This window comes from Aphis gossypii, chromosome X, assembly GCF_020184175.1.
Source record: "Aphis gossypii isolate Hap1 chromosome X, ASM2018417v2, whole genome shotgun sequence".
In the NCBI taxonomy this organism is placed as follows: domain Eukaryota; kingdom Metazoa; phylum Arthropoda; class Insecta; order Hemiptera; family Aphididae; genus Aphis; species Aphis gossypii.
The window spans coordinates 32125453-32143703 of NC_065533.1; the positions used below are offsets into that span (position 1 = coordinate 32125453).

Genomic DNA, 18251 nt, shown 5'->3' on the forward strand with positions numbered 1-18251 from the left:
AATGGGTTTGTGTGCCCCGCAAATCAGTTTATGCTGGTCTAACGCCTCCTGTCCGCTCAGCTTGTATTTTAAATTTCGGTTGTCGAAACTGGTAAAACACCTTTTACAAAAAACAACTCTCTCTTTATGTCCTGTTTTCTGCGATCGTATAAGTCGGGAAAAATTAGATATATATACATAATGACTGTTGTCACCATCCGTCACCATCAACAGGTCGAAATGGTCCTTCTTTTCTTCGTCAACAACACGCAGCGGGTAGACCTCATACCTCGGCAATTTTGGTATTTGGAATTTTTTGTCTAGACCGTATACATTTATTGACACGTTGATGTTATTTTTTTCAAATTTAGCGATGTCCGATAGAGGTGTGGGGAAGGTGATGCCATCAAAATTATATTTATCTTCATGTTGCCTGTAATTTTCTCCGACACGATATACCGGCGGCTTCGTCACATGCCTCGCGAGAATCGCCCACTTGAAACAATACCGGTCTACGTTCTGTGGGTTGATAGTCGCCCGCTTCCTATCGATATACGCCGGTAACTCAATATACGATGATCCGCCCATCGGTGTATATTTGTACACTGCTAGCAAAAGCCCATCGATCGACTCCAATGTAAACCCGCTTCCACGGGATTTATATTCTTTTACTATTATTTGGCATTTTTTAAATTTTTTTATTTTTTCACATTTTTCCATTTTTAAGTCATTTTTTTATTTTAATTTTAAAAACATACATTAAATGTAAATTATTTAAAATATTTGGTTTTGTCTCGTAAATTATTTATCTATATAGCTATACGTAATTCCCATAAAATAATCTCGATAGCGTGGGGTCATTTCTTCCAAATTCATATTTAGTGATAACAGAATTTTTAATTTATTGTAGCCAACTTAGAAAAATAAAAATCCCACTTATCCTATTTCAATAGTGATACCAACAACAAAAATATTTAATTTAATACTATTTGCATTATAAATTATAATCATAATATATTTGAATAATTAATACTTTATTACTTTATTACATTAATAACTTTAGCTATTGAAAATCAAAAACAACAAAAAAATTAATTAACACTTTTAATAATACTTTTTTTTAATTCAAATATTCTATTATACAAGTTATTTATTAAACTAATAACAAGAAATATATTAGTCAAATTTGTAAGACAATTTCCATGTTTAAATTTAAATATTTCAAAACAATATAAAAAATACAGCCAATGGAAGAAGCTATAGCCCCTTAGCCCCCCCCCCTTGGCTACGCCACTGATACATAATATTTAAAATAAAAAGGGGCAGTAAAGTGGGTACTGTTCTACAAAATAATATGCAAATATTCATGATTTTTACGAAATTTTGTCAATATTTGAACTTCAAAGTTCAAACCATAATAATAAAATTTGTGCCTATGTATATTTTCAAGTATTGTTATGGGCTACGAGATATCTATAAGATATCTACGAGATTACAAGGCTAAGTTAGTATGACCATGCCTCGTGTCAAGGGTAATGCAGATGCTACTATGACCATGACACGTGTCGGGATAGTAAGCGCACCAATAATTACAGTGCACTAATGATGCATTTACTCGTGTCCGAATTTGCAACAACAACTACAAGGACACCCGTGTGACCACACGACGTAAACAAGAAACGCACCACAATATATAAGGGAGCCCGAAGACCAGCAACGGCAGATGTACCAAAGCTATCAACAACTGAGCACTTTCACGTCACTCAGCCACTTATTTTATTTGTTACATGTATTTTGTTTATATGCAATAAAGACATATTTTGTTATTAAGTTTAACTTTCATTCAAATTAACCATTTGGATTCAGACCTATTTTCTTGAATTCTATTCAGAATAGAAGAGTCAGGTGGTTTATTGGGTTTGGAGAACATAACGATGTGAGAGAATTTTCATAGTAAGGGGAAGTAAGAGAGTCTTAGAATTGCGTTGTAAATGTAAGTTAATAGTATGATTGCTTTTTTCGGTAGACACTTGACGACTTCTGCGGTTATTAGGTCGAAGCCAGGAGATTTTTTGTTAGACTATTTTAAAATTATGTTTTTCACCTCGTTAGGAGTGTAGTATTTTGTAGGAGGTCCTATTGATAAGGGGGAATCAAGAAGTTTTTTAACGTTACTCATGTGTAGGTTATCTACAATATCAGCATTGGGTTGGAAAATATTTGAAAGGTGTGATTGAAACACTGCAGCTTTTTCTGGGTCACTAATAGCTAAGGAGTTATCTACTTTTCTGAGAGGGGTTGAGATAGATTTATAATTTAATAACCTTTTGGTTTCTCGCCAGAGACTGCCATCTACAGCCGACAATTTGTGTAATTTCTGTTCGAAAGTATTTGATTTATGTTTTTCAAGAACTTTTTTTAATGAATTTGCAAGTTTATTATATTTTATTTTATGAGATGGGAGATGGGAGGCCTGGTACCTTGCTCTTGCCCTGCGTTTTTTGACAATCAGATTACGGATTTCTTCTGGGATAAGGTGTGGCTTGGGTTTTAAGTTTCTATTTTTGTCGGGCTTGGTAGTTGACCATGCTGTCGATTGAATGAGATTTGTTAGATTATAGACTGCTTCGTCTATATCTGTGTTGGACTTAAGTTTAATGTTTAAGTTTATTTTTTCATTAATTAGATCGTGGAATTGTTTACGATTAGTTAAGGGGAAGAATAGTTTAGGAGGCTCTATGCGAACTGATGGTGTTGCAGAAATCGAAAGTAATAAGGAGGAGTGGTCTGAGTTTAAGTCTAAAATATTATAGGTAGAGCAATATAAGTTGCCCGGAATTTCAGCTGAGAAGATATCTAATATATCTGGGCTTTTTTTAAGAGAGGTAGGCCAATAAGTAGGTCCAGGTGGTGCTAAAATTTGGAAATGTCTTTCGTTGGCTAAGTTGTAAAGTACGGTGCCGCGAGGGTTGTTGGCTCGACAACCCCAACTCTGGTGCTTGGCATTGTAATCACCACCGACAATAAAATTATTTTTAATTGTATTAAAGTAATTTGAAAGTATTTCTTTAGTGATCTTGTGACGAGGGGGAGAGTAAAATGCGCCAATAGTAAGTGGTATGTTGTTTAATTTGATTTGGATAGAGCAGGATTGTATATGATCATAACTATAGTTAGGAAGTGGTTGATAAAATAAGGAAGTTTTAACTAGAATTGCTACACCACCGTGTGCTGTATTGTCTGGGTGGTTCGATTTTAATGAAAAGTAACCAGGGATATTTATAAAGGAGTATTTTATGAAATGGGTTTCTGTTATTACTTATTAGTGCTATATATATATATAGATTACTCGGAAATAAGTGAGATCGACTATTTTTAATTACTTTCACTCGTTCGCACTAACAGGCGATCTTTATCAGACGCCTAGCAATTTATTATTTCACTATTTATAATGTGAAAGATAATGAAGGGACTTGTTATTTTTGGCATGAAGGAATGGGTAACAGAGGTTCATGTGAAATGGGATCATGTCTATATCAGTTTATAAAAAAACAAGGAAATAAAGGGAAAAAATTGTGTTTTACTGTGATAATTGTGGAGGACAAAATAAAAATAAATATGTAGTGTCAATGTTAATGTACTGTGTTATGACTCTAAACATTCCATCAATTGCAATAAAGTTCCTTACAGTGGGTCATACTCAAAACGAAGGAAATTCAATCCGCACAAGAATAGAAAGCGAAGCTAAAAGAATACTAAAGAGTGGTCCTATTTATGAACCGTGTCAATGAGTGAGTATAATAAAATGTGCCAAAAAAAGTGGAAAACCTTATATAGTAAATGAAGTACAGTAAGATGAATTATATGATTTGAAAAAACTATCAACAGACCTAGGTAATAATTATAATATAAAGATGGTAATAAAGTATTGTGGAATTCAATTAAAGTTTTTGAAATACAAAAAGATAATCCTACAATATTGAAATACATGACAAGCTACAATGAAAAAACTTTTAAAAATATTAATGTACACCAAAAAAAAAAGAAAATCAATTGATTTCAATATTCCAGAGTTAAGAACATTGACTACATCTGGTACAATTAGTGATGCTAAAAAAAAAGATCTTTTATCTCTTTGTTATTGTAATGCAATTCCATAAAGTCATTGGCCATTTTATGAAAACTTAAAATCATCATCAACAAATAAAGACAACAATGAGAATGACTTAAGTGACTAATCCAGAAATATGTATGATAATAATGTAATATTATACAATGTAATTAATATAAATTTGTTTATAGTTATGTTACTTTTAATTACAAATATACAGTTATAAGATACAAGTTATTTTTTATTTCATAGATTATAATATTATGTTTTTACTTCTACAATAAATTGATTATATTATTTTAAATTTTAAATACTTACAAATATTTATTATTTATAAAATACCTATCTAGTTTATAATTTATCATCCTAGTTAATTTATGCACTATATCAATTTATGTGTATAGTGTTTCAGTTCAATAATGAAATAAGTCTAGTTGTTGCGTGTATTTATTTAGGTAGAATTTTAATTCAATAATGCAATATGTCAAGTTATTTCAAAATGTTTGGAATATTTTGATTCAATACTGATATATGTGTTTAAGTACACTTTGTAAATTAATGATACTTAAAATTTAAATTATAATTGGGATTTGCTTATATAGTAACAAGTGCATTCCAAATTTGAATATTCTATTTATAACCAAAAATTATATATGGTAATTCTAAAATATTAGGTTTTTTAAAACTGTTATATCTCAATAATAGTATTTTTGAGTTATTGCAGTTTTGAACTGAGGCGTTATTATTATTAATATGTCAGAGCATTTAAAATTATTTTATGCGATAATGTAGTCTAGGAAACACTGATGAAAATTTGCTACTTGGGGCGTGACGGTCACGCGCCTAATTTCGCTGGCCGCACTATAGTCATGACTAGCTGCTATAGGACGATGTCAATTAACTGCCGCTCGACCTCGAGGTACAGGCTCAGAACGGGCGTGTCTTCACAACAGGAATACGATGATGATATTCAAGAGCTCATCAGGGAGTGGCAGACCCGGTACGATGCCACCGACAAAGGCGAGTGGACAAAGTACATGATACCAGACTTGACTCGGAGATGCGCCCACCAATTCAAGCTAGATCACTATACGTCACAGTTTCTAATAGGGTACGGGGACTTCAACGAGAAGTTACACAGCTGCAAGCTAGTACAAAGCCCCAACTGTGCATGCAGGAACGGCTCAAAGACAGTCCGACACGTACTACATGCGTCCACAAGAACCCGGCCATGTAAAGCAGTACCGGCAGTAATAAGGGAATAGAAAGTACCATGGCTACCGAGAATCGGAGCTTTTCTTACTAAACGTATGAAGCCTTAAGAACATTCAGCAGACTTAGACTGCAAAACAGAAGCAATGGGTAGAATCTGTCATGGTCAGGACGCTGCCACACCGGCATAGGTGATTGGCTCAGACTCTGGGTGACCTGGGTGAGCACGCACGGCATAAACTGCACAAGCAGTGGGCTACGTTTGGGCGCGTCCTGACTGGGGAGTGCTCACGCGTCAAGGGATGACGAAGAAATTGGGCACTGGAGCTGGAGTATACAATTTTATTATACAACTTTTTTTTTTTATACAACTTCAGTATTCTGAAAAGCGTCCGGAAAGCGCACACATAGAAACTTCCGGGGACTAGGGTGTCGAGAGGTTCTTACCGCGACCGCAGGATTTTACAATAGGGGGGGGGGGCTTGAAAATAACCTAATCTTACCTAGTGATATCCTTGAAGTAGAAACACCCATTCAGATATTTAAATATCATTTTTACCTCTGATTTATTAGATCATATATGTTGTGAAACATAATATAGTGTACAAAACAACTCTAATACCTCCTTAAAAATTAATAATGAAGATTTACAGAAATATAAGTATAAATAAGTATTCTTATAATTATGAGTTTGGTAAATACATAATATAATATTAGAAATTATTGGTCTCCAGTATTAGGTTATGATTTAATAAAAACTACAATGACTGTAAGTATATTTTATTTTTTTTTTATAATTTTTTAAGTATTTTCCCCTTAATTAGGAGTAATATAACAACAACAAAAAAAAAAAATAATAAAAAATTAAAAAAATAACTTATTAGACTGGACTAAATGTATTTTATTGCCCATTATTTTTGTTAATTTTTTGTTTATTTATTTGTTTATACGTTTTTTTTAGTACAATATAACTGTAATCGCTTAGGTGATGTTTTTGAAAATTGTTGTAGAACCTCCAATTCGGTCAGATTTTCTTTTTTATTTATATTTTCAATTGCTCTAATCCATTAAGACGTTCCTGCGTCATGGTTGATCTAAAGTATGATTTTAAACGTTTCAATGTTGAAAATGTTCTCTCCGGTGTAGCTGATGTAATCGGCAATGTGCCAAACAGTCTTAACAGCACCTGAATATTTGGTAATAAATTTGTACAGTGAGGTAGTGTATCAAAAACCGATTATGCTTTGTCGTCTTTACCATACCGCTGACATCTCCACATATGTAGTTCAGCTCTAAGACATGAACTGTCAGTATATGTAAGATTTTTGTCATAAATAATATCTGCCTTTAAAATAGAGTCATCGTCATAAAAACTAAAATTTGATGGAATCAGTCCTTCCAGTGGCATAACATCAGTAGTCTGTCATCAAATCTTGTATGCAAAGCTTGGATTATATAATCAAGAAATGGCGTATACACGGAAATTTTAAAATATATTTCTGAATCTGCAACATTTACATTGACTCGTTAAGTTTGTCGACCACAAATTCGTGGCATACTTATTTCAACATTAACTTTTTCTGCAAATTCTACAATATCTTTGAAAATGCTTTTAAAGTTTTCATCAGCATTTTCTCGAATTTCCTCTAAAGCACATCGAATCACCATTATATCAGACAATGCCTTTGACAAATCTTGCTGCTTACTTTGCAATGATAAACTAAGTTGCAATGTATATGCAAAACCAGTTACTGTGGCTTCAAGTGACACTAAAAAATCACTTTTGATAATTTAATTTTCCTAAGTTTCAGGATTAGTATAATTCTGTAAATATTCAAGTGCACGAACTACATATATGTAATAAGCTCTTAAATGTTATCAATGCATCATGGCGCTCTACCCACCGAGTTTCACATAGTTCCTTCAACTTCATTTTTTACCAAGTTCGGAATTATTTGTTGTGCCTACTTCGAATGCTTCAATAACTGATTTTAGTTTATCAGCTCTTTTCGCAGATGCACTAAAAAAAGTTGCAATACAAGACACGATTCCCAACATATTTTTAATAGATAGAACATTACAAGCTTAAGACAAACAAATATTTAATGAATGGCTGAAACAATGTGTATAGAAAGCAAGTGGTTGATCATTTTTAATAAGAGCTTAAGCACCATTATTTTTCCCAAACATATTTGCACCACCATCATATCCCTGTCCTCTGAGGTTATTTATACTTATTACTTAAAACAATATCTTTAAGATTATCTAGAATTTAATTTTTTATTGCTAAACCTGTTGTTGAGTTCATTTCAACAAAACCTGCAAAATCTTCTCGTATAATCCAGTTAGATGTATCTATGTATCTTATACACACAGTTATTTGTTCAACTGTACTTATATCTGTTGTTTCATCCACCAGTATTGAAAAAAATTTGAATTTTTTGATTCGTTCTACTATTTTTCCAACTATCACATCTCCCGCTGCAACTATAATTTCATTCAGTATTCTAGGGCTGATCATTGTGCAATTTTTTGGTGAGGTTTCAAAGTGGTTCATAAGTATTGTATCGCCAGATTCAACTCGAAATGAAAGAAGTGCACGAAAAATTTCCTTGTTTGCCACTTAAACTACTTCTTATTTCATTTGTGACAACAAACCAGATTCTCTATGTCCACGTAATGGAAAAATTTTTCTTGCGCAAAATAGAATTGTTTATATAATTGGTAATTCTCTTTTGATTGCTCTCAATTACTTGTTGTTTACGTTTATCAATAAGAACATCAACAGCTTTACTACCATCACTCTCAAAATTTATTAAAAAGTAATTTGCCCTTTGTACTGACATATTAAGATGGTATTCCTTTTTTTCATGATTTTTGAATTCATTAATGGCATCTTTAAATTTCACCATGGGTTCAGTAGTTTCATATATTATTCACCTGATTTGCTATTCCACCACCAGAGAAAGCAAACAATATACATAATTTGCAGTATACACCTTCTTTTAGATGACTATAAGCTAGCCAAGAAAATATTGTCAAATATTTAAACTGAAACTCTTTTTTGTTTTCCTTCAATCTTTTTTAGAAATGCAAAATGAGGTGGAGGTACCCAAGCAAGCTTTAAACATTTAGCAATTTTACTCCTAGATATCTGAAGGAAAAATATCAACTATAGTGGAAAGAATTATTAATATTACATGAAAGAAACATAAGAGAACTTCCTTCTTCAGTTTGGAACTTTGAAATGTACTTGAAGTTATATTATTACAATAGCCTAAGAATAATAAATTTATATTTTTAGAAAAATTTTAAGACCACTTAAAATGTCCATTTTATAATTTGTATTAATAATAATACTAGTGTATAATCATAACGTTTAACAATAATTCTTTATAAAAAAATTGTGTGAAATAATTTTTAACGAGTATTAAGAACTTGTGGTTTTGTCGAGAATTGTATTAATACAATATTAATAAGCTCTAATAGTGAAGAAGAATTAGTTAAAAAATTAGAAATATAGAAATAAAACATTCAAAGGTATATATTATTATATAAATATATTAATACATATATTAATTAATATTATATATATATTATATATTATTATTATATATTATTATACCTAAATATATTATATAGATAATATTATTATCATATCAAGTAAATTTTATGTTAAATACATTTAAAAAAAATTTTTTTTGTTCACTTTTAGTATCAGCAATTAAAGCATGATTTTGGTTTATTACTGGATGACAAACAAGAATTAATCACTGAGCAAGGTGGGGTTCAAAGTAAAATAAGACGATTAAATTATCAATTAGCGGTTTCTTTAAATGCCAAAAAAAAATCAATGTATATTAGATATTGATAGCTAAGAAACAGACTTTGATGCAAAATACATTTTTTAGTGATTAGCATAGGGCAATGCTTTCTAAGTTTATAATTCGATTCATACATCAAAGAATTTAAAAATGAAACTATTATTTGGCATTTTTTAAATTTTTTTATTTTTTCACATTTTTCCATTTTTAAGTCATTTTTTTATTTTAATTTTAAAAACATACATTAAATGTAAATTATTTAAAATATTTGGTTTTGTCTCGTAAATTATTTATCTATATAGCTATACGTAATTCCCATAAAATAATCTCGATAGCGTGGGGTCATTTCTTCCAAATTCATATTTAGTGATAACAGAATTTTTAATTTATTGTAGCCAACTTAGAAAAATAAAAATCCCACTTATCCTATTTCAATAGTGATACCAACAACAAAAATATTTAATTTAATACTATTTGCATTATAAATTATAATCATAATATATTTGAATAATTAATACTTTATTACTTTATTACATTAATAACTTTAGCTATTGAAAATCAAAAACAACAAAAAAATTAATTAACACTTTTAATAATACTTTTTTTTAATTCAAATATTCTATTATACAAGTTATTTATTAAACTAATAACAAGAAATATATTAGTCAAATTTGTAAGACAATTTCCATGTTTAAATTTAAATATTTCAAAACAATATAAAAAATACAGCCAATGGAAGAAGCTATAGCCCCTTAGCCCCCCCCCCTTGGCTACGCCACTGATACATAATATTTAAAATAAAAAGGGGCAGTAAAGTGGGTACTGTTCTACAAAATAATATGCAAATATTCATGATTTTTACGAAATTTTGTCAATATTTGAACTTCAAAGTTCAAACCATAATAATAAAATTTGTGCCTATGTATATTTTCAAGTATTGTTATGGGCTACGAGATATCTATAAGATATCTACGAGATTACAAGGCTAAGTTAGTATGACCATGCCTCGTGTCAAGGGTAATGCAGATGCTACTATGACCATGACACGTGTCGGGATAGTAAGCGCACCAATAATTACAGTGCACTAATGATGCATTTACTCGTGTCCGAATTTGCAACAACAACTACAAGGACACCCGTGTGACCACACGACGTAAACAAGAAACGCACCACAATATATAAGGGAGCCCGAAGACCAGCAACGGCAGATGTACCAAAGCTATCAACAACTGAGCACTTTCACGTCACTCAGCCACTTATATTCCTAACCTAAAAGTGACTCTTAACCCTTCTGCTGTATTTTTTGTTAGAAAATTGTCAACTTTGATCTTTTTATCAAGAACACGTTGTTCCCATTCGTCGAGCCACTTGTGAGTACTCTCTAATACCTGTAAATAATCAACAAAATTAAAATAAAGTAAATAGGATAAATTTCAAAGCTTTTTAAAAAAAATTTGTAAAAACCAAATTATATTTTGCTGAAAAAAGCATAAATAGAGAGCTTAATAATTTTGTGTCAAAAACATAAAATTAGTATGTTAATGAACAAAATGGTAGCAATTAAATACATATTTCTTAAAATATTTAAGAAATTCTTTAAGTATTTTAAATTTATAAATTATAATTAAATAATGTGCAATAATAGTTGATCATGTTAAGAGCATGCAAATGTTTTTATCCTTGTAAAAGCATGCAAAAACCTGGTGCATAAGCATATAAGCCAGAAGTATAATTATAATTTTTCTTACTCATTGTAAATACTCCAAGATGATCCAGCTAAATTATTTAAATTTTGAAAATATAAATTTTACAGTTGATTGTTATATATATAGAGTGTTATATTATGGATAAAGAAATTGATGCAAATAAATTTGGCCTGGTAAAAATTTATAGTATTGTAGAATTAGAAGAGCTATTAAAAACATTTGACAGTTAAATATTTGCAAGGAGTTTAAAGTAGATGGTGATATTGAGAGTCAAAAAACCTTCATTGACTTGGCTGGTACACGGAGACACTTTATGTGTCAATATATTTTAGAAAGTTCTAAAAAGTGTGAACATTGTACACGTGCTGAACGAAGTCTTAATCGTCAAAAACTAAAATTAAAAATAAGTAATACCCCAAGTAGAATTAGACTTTTAGTTAGCCATAGATATCAGAATCAACTGCAACGACTTCGTATGAGACACAATGTCACAAGAAATAAGAAAAATCGAACCTTGATATTAAATAAAAAGCTTAAAAATAATATTTTTAATTTACAAAAACAAATTTCAGAATTAACTTCTATAAGCCTTGAAGAAAGATTGATCACAAATGCAGTTCCAAATAATCAACGAATTGCTTTGCTTCAAATTTTATCTGCATCAAAAGTCAAAAATAAGAAATGATGTAGATACTCTGAAGATTGGTTGCTTTTATGTTTGCTGTTTCATATGCGTTCTCCCTGCGGTTACAATTTTATTAGAAACCATAATATTATGCCTTTTCCTTGTGTACGGACCATAAGGAGGTAAATAAATAATATGGTTTTTTTTTTTTTTTATTTTATTTAATATTTGTACTATTTACTAAGACATTGTATATATTGGTGTTATAAATTATGTTTATTAGGTATCTTTCTTTAATTGATACAAAATGTGGATTTGATGAAAATTTTTTGCAACTATTCAGTCTTCACCTTTCTCAAAAAGATGAATTTAAACGGCACGGTATAATTGTTTTTGATGAAATGGCTACTCGTGAAAGCTGTGAATTCTGTCAATCTAACATACACGGGTAAACAATGATTAACTACTTATATATGCTAATTATTAATTGGTATTGTAACATTTTTCAGGTTTAGTAGGTTTTGGAGATGAAGGTGACAAGGGAAAATCATTCTCTGATAAAGCAAACCATGATTTGGTTTTTATGTTTGTACCCTTGGCAGACAGTTATGCCCAACCAATTGGGGTATTTGCTTCTAATGGTCCAACTAAAGGTATTGTGCTTGCCCAATTGATGATAAAAGCGATCACAGTTCTTGAAAAAACTGGCGCTTTTATTCATGGAGTAGTTTGTGATGGAGCAGCACCCAATAGAAAATTTTGGAGTGAAATGGGAGTTAATGGAAAATTAAATGAAGTTAAGAATTGGTTTGAGCATCCCACTAATGCAAACCGAAAAATCTTTGTTTTTGCAGATACACCACATTTATTCAAAAATATTAGGAATCGGCTCTATAACAACAAAGAACTTCAGGTTAGCTGTATTTCAATTTTCAACCAAACCTAATTTGCTAATCATTGATTTTTAAAAATATTAATTTTGTGTTTATAGGTTCATCAAGATGAACCATTAATAAAATGGGATCATTTTGTAAAAATGCATGATTTAGATAAACGTAATCCAGCAAATTTAAAAGTCTGTCCAAAATTATCAATTTCACATTTAGTGTTAAACAGTTCGTCTAAAATGCGTGTTCGACTAGCTGTGCAGGTCATATAATCTCAATTTAATTATTAAATAAAGTTATAAATTATAATTTATTAAAAATAACAATGATAGTTAAAATATATTATAGGTTTTCAGTAATTCTATGGCAAAAAGTCTTAAGTTTTATCGCTTCTACTGTCCTGCTTTACAAGATTCCACAGCTACCTACTGAACATTTTTGTTTAAAAGTTAATGAAACATTTAATTCATTAAATCTTAAATAGTTAAATAAAGGAATGTCACCTAACAGTCATGAATATAAAGTAAATTTTGAAAACTCAGAGTACTTGAAAAAAAAGGCAATATTAATTTCAAATTCTATGAAAAAATATAGATAATCACAGTTATATCTATGTTTTTAGTTAGGTAAAATTGGAAAAATGTATTACTTTTTGTTTATCAACTAGTTTTCATAAATATTAACTAAAAATGGTGTTTATTTTTAATTTTTATGTATGTATGATCATTCATAATATATGATATTATCATGTATCAATATAATATAAATAACCATTCATATTATATAGTTATAATCAACTGTAAAATTTATATTTTCAAAATTTAAATAATTTAGCTGGATCATCTTGGAGTATTTACAATGAGTAAGAAAAATTATAATTATACTTCTGGCTTATATGCTTATGCACCAGGTTTTTGCATGCTTTTACAAGGATAAAAACATTTGCATGCTCTTAACATGATCAACTATTATTGCACATTATTTAATTATAATTTATAAATTTAAAATACTTAAAGAATTTCTTAAATATTTTAAGAAATATGTATTTAATTGCTACCATTTTGTTCATTAACATACTAATTTTATGTTTTTGACACAAAATTATTAAGCTCTCTATTTATGCTTTTTTCAGCAAAATATAATTTGGTTTTTACAAATTTTTTTAAAAAGCTTTGAAATTTATCCTATTTACTTTATTTTAATTTTGTTGATTATTTACAGGTATTAGAGAGTACTCACAAGTGGCTCGACGAATGGGAACAACGTGTTCTTGATAAAAAGATCAAAGTTGACAATTTTCTAACAAAAAATACAGCAGAAGGGTTAAGAGTCACTTTTAACCTCTAAATTGCAAATTTGTAATTACTTACAAAAATATAATATGGCATACATACTTACGGGAAAAATCAATCAAGACCCTTTAGAAGTATAACTTTGATATTTATTGTTAAATCTACATATTAATTGTTTGACATCTTTAATTTTATTTAAAAATTCCAGCGTTTTTTTGGTACAGTTCAGCAGGCAGGTTGCACAAATGATCACCCTGCAAACGAGTGTGAAGTTGGGTGACTAAAGCTAGGTGACTATTTTTCGGACGAATAGTGATAAGAAAGACCGAATACTGGGTTGCATTAAAATGTATAACAGGCGCAAAACGTTTCCAACCTCCTTCTAACATCCGCCAACCACAAGATAGCGCTATGTTAATGATTTTAAAGTTAAAAGCACTTTTCCATCACAATATGGTACAGGCTAAAGTTGCCAGGTGACTGTTTTCCGTACTACGCGTGACGGGCGTCCGTCCGTGGTTTTTAATTTTTTTCGTCGTGTTCCCCGGGGAGTCGCACGACTTAACCTACATATTCGGAAAGCCAGTGTAGTAAACCGACGTTTTAGTATAAAAACGTAGTTCCGAAGTCCAGTGGCCTATGACTATATCACGCCACCGAGTCGGACCACTAATGCCGTTTCCTGATTGGATTAAACACATCACGCCACTTCATTGACGTAGATCATCCGATTCTTTATCACGGCATGTTCCATATAAATATGGGTCCTCATCATATATTTAATTAGAGTTAGTAGAGTTAGTTAAGAGTCAGTTAGACTTAGTCAGTGTTGTCACTTGCTCTCCGGTAGCTAAGTACTTGTGCTTACGCTAACGAAAGCCTTTTCATTTATTGTTTTAACAAGTTAATAAACGTATCAATTATCTTATTAATTTATTATTAAACTTATATACCTCAACTCTCCAACCTACGACGGAACGTGCATTCGTCGTAAAAGAAGCGTGCAGTAACTATCACTGGTTACTACATAAAATTTGGTGTCAGGTGTGGGGTCATACTTCATCAAACGAAATTTTTTTTTTTTTGAGTCAAATCAAAAAAAATAAGTACTTTGAGACCCACCGACGAAACCACGTTCACGACAGGAAGGAGAACAGAGAGAATTCAATCAAGCGGTCTAGTCCAGGGAGGACAGAAATCAAATTCCAGAAGGACGGAAGTCAACTTTTCAAACGATCCACGGTTAAAGATGCAAGCTCTGTAAGTCATTTGAATAATATATTGTTATAGTATATTGTATGTCTGACAGAGATCCCACAAATTGGCAAGTAGTATCATATAATCCGGAAACATTTAAAATAAAAATGGTTAACCCAGAAAAATTAAATTTACAAGGGGCAACCGCATTGGTTCCTGCTTTTTCGGGAGGAACAGAGTCCGATTTAATTTCTTTCGTGGCTAAATGCGAGTTCATTTTTAATAATATTTCCGATGCTATTAAACCTAATATTTTAGAAGCGATACTGGCACAATTAACGGGTAAAGCATTATCGGCCGTGAGATATAAAAAAATTACTACCTGGGATGAATTAAAAAAATTATTTAAAACCGTTTTTGGGTCGACACATTCAGTGTCTTACTTACAAGTACAATTAAGTCAAATGCGTCAGAACGCAAAGGAATCAGTTAAAGATTTTTCTATTAGAATTGAAAAAACAGCCCATGAATTAATGAACGCGTTAACGGTAGGTAGGGACGCAATAGAATCAGAAATAATAGCGCAAACAGTGCGAGCTCACGCACTAAGCGTATTCATAGCGGGTATCCCACAAACTATCGGTTTATTATTAAAAGCGCGTAACATACAAGGTTTCGAAGAAGCCGTTTTAATTGCAATGGAAGAGGAAACAACAACAGAATTTTATAATAGCATAAACGGGTATAACAAAACACCGAATTATAAAAATAATAAAGTTGATAAAAAAAACACTAGAGATAAAAGCGCGATTAAATGCCATCGTTGTGAGAAATTTGGTCATTATGCTAATGAATGTAGAACAAGCGAGCATAAGCTAGCTACTTTCAAGAATCCGAATAATGGACAAAGTCCAAAGACCGAATTTAAACGCGAATATTCTAGTAAATTCTGTAAATATTGTAGGAAAAAGAATCACGATATCAGTGAGTGTCGTAAATTAAAACGTAACGAACAAGAAAGAAATAGTCAGGAAAATCACGATAGGTCTATCAGTGAAATACAATCGGGAAGTAACGTTCGTATTATAACACCAATAACACAGGAACATATTACGTGTTTTTCGGATAAATTTGTTAAGAACGAAATTAAATTTTTAATTGATAGTGGTTCGGAAATGAACATTATAAAAATTTCAAGTTTAAAAGGACACATAATCGTGAACGAAAAAGATAAAAAAAAGATTAAGGGCATTAATGCAAGTCCAGTTGAAACAGTAGGATCTGTGGTAATTCCAATTTACATTAACAAACAACTTTTTACAGTTAAATTCGATATTGTATACGATGATTTTCCAATACCTGAAGCAGGTATAATAGGCATAACATTTTTGAAATTAAACAAAGTCGTATTAGATTGGGATAAGGAAATATTAATAATACCAGAAAAAAAAAGAAATCGATAATAACGCGTTAATTATTCCACCACGAAGTAACTGCGTTTTACAAATTAGAGCGGACGAACAAATTAAACACGAATTTATTACGATAAAAAAATACGAGATTAACGAGGACGTAATTATAGCTAATAGTATCAGTCCGGTAAAAGGCGATAAAATTATAAGTAATATAGTAAATATATCGGAGCAACCATTTATTATCGATCAATTAACCACGAGTAATCTAAAGTGGGAACCTTTTAATGATTGTGTTTTTATTGCTAACGAAGAAAAATACGCAGATAATAAAATTAGAAAAATTAAGGAAACTATTAAAACGGAACACCTTAACAACGAGGAACGTGATAGTATAATAGACCTTTGTAGCCGTTTTTCTGATTTATTTTTCTTTGAAGGTGATCAATTAGGTGCTACTGATATAGTTACACATAAAATTAACACTCCTAGGTGCGTTAAACCGATAAATATACGTCCATATAGGTTACCACATGCATATCAAGACGAGATAGAGAGACAAATAAAAGAAATGAAAGAAGCTAATATTATACGTGACTCGGTATCACCGTTTAATTTTCCTTTGGTAGTCGTTAAAAAGAAAAAAGATGCAGAAGGGAAACAAAAAATGCGAGTGTGCGTAGATTTTAGGAAACTTAACGAGGTCACTGAAAACGAAGCGTATGGGTTACCAAATATTCTAGAAATATTGGAATCATTAGGTTCATCAAAATACTTTTCGACTTAAGACCTTGCGAGCGGTTATCATCAAATAATGGTAGATAAGAGGGACACGCATAAAACAGCTTTTTCTACAAAATCAGGTCATTACGAGTTTTTGAGATTACCATTTGGACTTAGTTATGCGCCTGCAACATTTACACGGGCCATGAAAGCAATTTTAATGGGTTTAGAGGAGTTATGTACGGCGTATCTAGATGACATCGTCGTCCATGGGTCAAGTTTACGTGACCACCAAAATAAATTAGAACAAGTATTCACACGTCTGAGATCGCATAAACTTAAGTTACAGCCAGCGAAATGTGCATTCTTACGTAAAGAGGTAGTATATTTGGGGCATTTGATAAGCGAAAACGGGGTAACACCAGATCCGAATAAATTAAGTTGTATTAAAAATTATCCGAGACCTTTAACTGAGAAGGACGTTAAATCCTTCTTAGGTTTACTTAACTATTATCGCCGATTCGTGGACAATTTCGCCAAAATTGCTAAACCTCTAACGAACTTATTGAAAAAGAACACACCATTCGTTTGGACTGACATGTGCGAAGACGCTTTCCAAGAATTAAAAAAAGCATTAATGAACCCACCGTTATTAGTATACCCTAACTGGGAGAACGGGAATTTTAACTTAATGACGGATGCAAGTCAATATGCTATTGGGGCCGTCCTTTCACAAGGGGAGGTACCAAAAGATCAACCAGTAGCTTATGCAAGTAGAACGTTAAATAAGGCCGAAACGAATTACAGTGTAATTCAAAAAGAATTGTTAGCGATAGTATGGGCAGTTAAATATTTTAGGCCGTACCTATACGGAAAAAAATTTAAAATAATAACTGACCATCGACCATTGACATATTTATTTAATATAAAAGATGTTTCATCTCAATTAATGCGCTGGCGTTTACAACTCGAAGAGTACGATTACGAAATTGTTTATAGAGCGGGACCACAACATGCAAACGCGGACTGTTTATCACGTATACACGTAGTTACAAATAATGAGCCAATTAACGATTTCGATGAATTTAAAAAGGCGGAAAATAAACCGATATTTAATTCTAAAATAAAAGAAATAGAAGGCAGTATTAAACACGCGAAACCCGACGAAAACGTAATTTTACCTATATCAAGCGATAAAATTATAACGCATCCAGCGATAAGAGAGATTATTAGTAGCAACAATTTACTAGGTCAAATAACGTTTAATGAAAGTAATTTTTTCG

At 31.3% G+C, this 18251-nt stretch overlaps 1 pseudogene; it reads left to right on the forward strand.

Moving 5' to 3' along the window:
- The first annotated feature begins 10777 nt into the window (after window positions 1-10777).
- On the forward strand, window positions 10778-12339 carry LOC126552478 (uncharacterized; annotated as a pseudogene).
- The last annotated feature ends 5912 nt before the right edge of the window (window positions 12340-18251 follow it).